Raw genomic sequence first — 1,549 nt, forward strand, 5'->3', positions numbered from 1 at the left:
CCCAATGACCAAGGATCCAAACCCGAGTCCCCTGCATTGCAAGGTGGATTCTAATCATGGGACCTTCAGAGAAGTCCCTGTTTTTCCACTTTTCCATAGAACTTTCAGATGTTTTAGGCTGGAAGGGGTCTTGGAAGTGGCCCTTTCCTTGTGTTTTCCTCAACCCAATATACAGCATCATTCCTGAGCATGGAGGCTTAGCTTTCCTCAGGAAAGGACTTTCTGATTATTAGTTGGGTTATCACAGTAAACGCCAAGATGACTCCTCTCTGGAGACCTCCAGACCACTGACCAGGAGCCGGGGTCTGGTTAGGTGCAGGTGACCCTCATCCTGTGTCAGGCAGGGTGGTGCAGTCTGGACATGGAAGGAGCTCTGCTTTGAAGCCTTGCTTATCTAAAGAGAGCTCTTTGTGGGCACCCCAAGGTCTGTCTTCTCCCAAAGGGTGTTTCTCTGGCAAAGCTTCAGAAACCTCAGTAAGCCACCTGGCTAACATAGAAAGGCTATGAAACCAGGCCGGCTGTCACCCAGACTCGCTGCTGAGTCTGCATCTCAAAGACCCCTGTGGCTCCTGATGTGAGGTGGTATGGAAAACAGCCCATCTCGGGGCATTTTTGCTGGGGAAAAAAAAGAAAAAAGATAACACTCACCCTGCATCCAAACTAGCCTTTGGTGCTAAGTTCCAGGTTACAGGAGATGTTAGGGGTGGAGAGCAGGAGCCCAGGGACTGGGGGGCGGGCGGGAGGTGACCCAGCGACTCTGGGGGAGTAGCCACACACACAGGGAGGGTTCTGCGTTGATGCTGAGTTGAAGAAATCAGCTGTCGGGAGACTTGGGAGAGAACTGGGACGTCGTTGTTGGGTTGTAGGGCCATCGTCGCACTGGGGTCAGGAGTGCATATGAAACACTCAGGGGTGAGAACACGGCAGCTGGGATTTGCCTTCAAATTCTTGGGCCAGGGACTTCTGTGGTGATCTATTGTCTAGGACTCCACAGTCCCATTGCAGGGGGCCCGGGTTCCATCCCTTGTCTGAGAACTAGAGTCCCCATGCTGTAACTAAGAGTTTGCATGCCACAGCTAAAAAGATCTCACATGCAGCAACCAAGACCCAGAGCAGCCAATAAATATTACAGAAAAAAGAAATACGTGGGCAAGAACAAACAGGGGTAGATGAAGCCAGGGCGAGAGGCTGCCCAAGGGACAGGGTCATCGGCCTTTGTTGGACTGTGCTCTTTGCTTTGGGCAGGTTTGAAGACCTTCAAGACGTTAATTTTTTTAAATCTGGCCCTTTTATTCTAAGTACAAAGCTTGCAGGTATGCTCCTGGTGCTACAGCTTCTGTAGGCTCCCTTCAGAAAACGCCTTCCCCACGTGCAGCAGAGTCCCCCTTTTATTGTGAAATTTTGCATAGAATTAAGTTGGAAGAATTGCACAGTGAGCCCCGTGTCGCCACCATCGGAAGCTTGACTCTCACATGTGTCCCTCTGCCCATCTGTCAGTCCATCTGATTTCAGAGTAAAGTACCGCCTTGGTGTGTTTCCCCTGCTTCAG

Source organism: Bos indicus x Bos taurus, unplaced genomic scaffold (genome assembly GCF_003369695.1).
Source record: "Bos indicus x Bos taurus breed Angus x Brahman F1 hybrid unplaced genomic scaffold, Bos_hybrid_MaternalHap_v2.0 tig00003393_arrow_arrow_obj, whole genome shotgun sequence".
Taxonomy (NCBI): domain Eukaryota; kingdom Metazoa; phylum Chordata; class Mammalia; order Artiodactyla; family Bovidae; genus Bos; species Bos indicus x Bos taurus.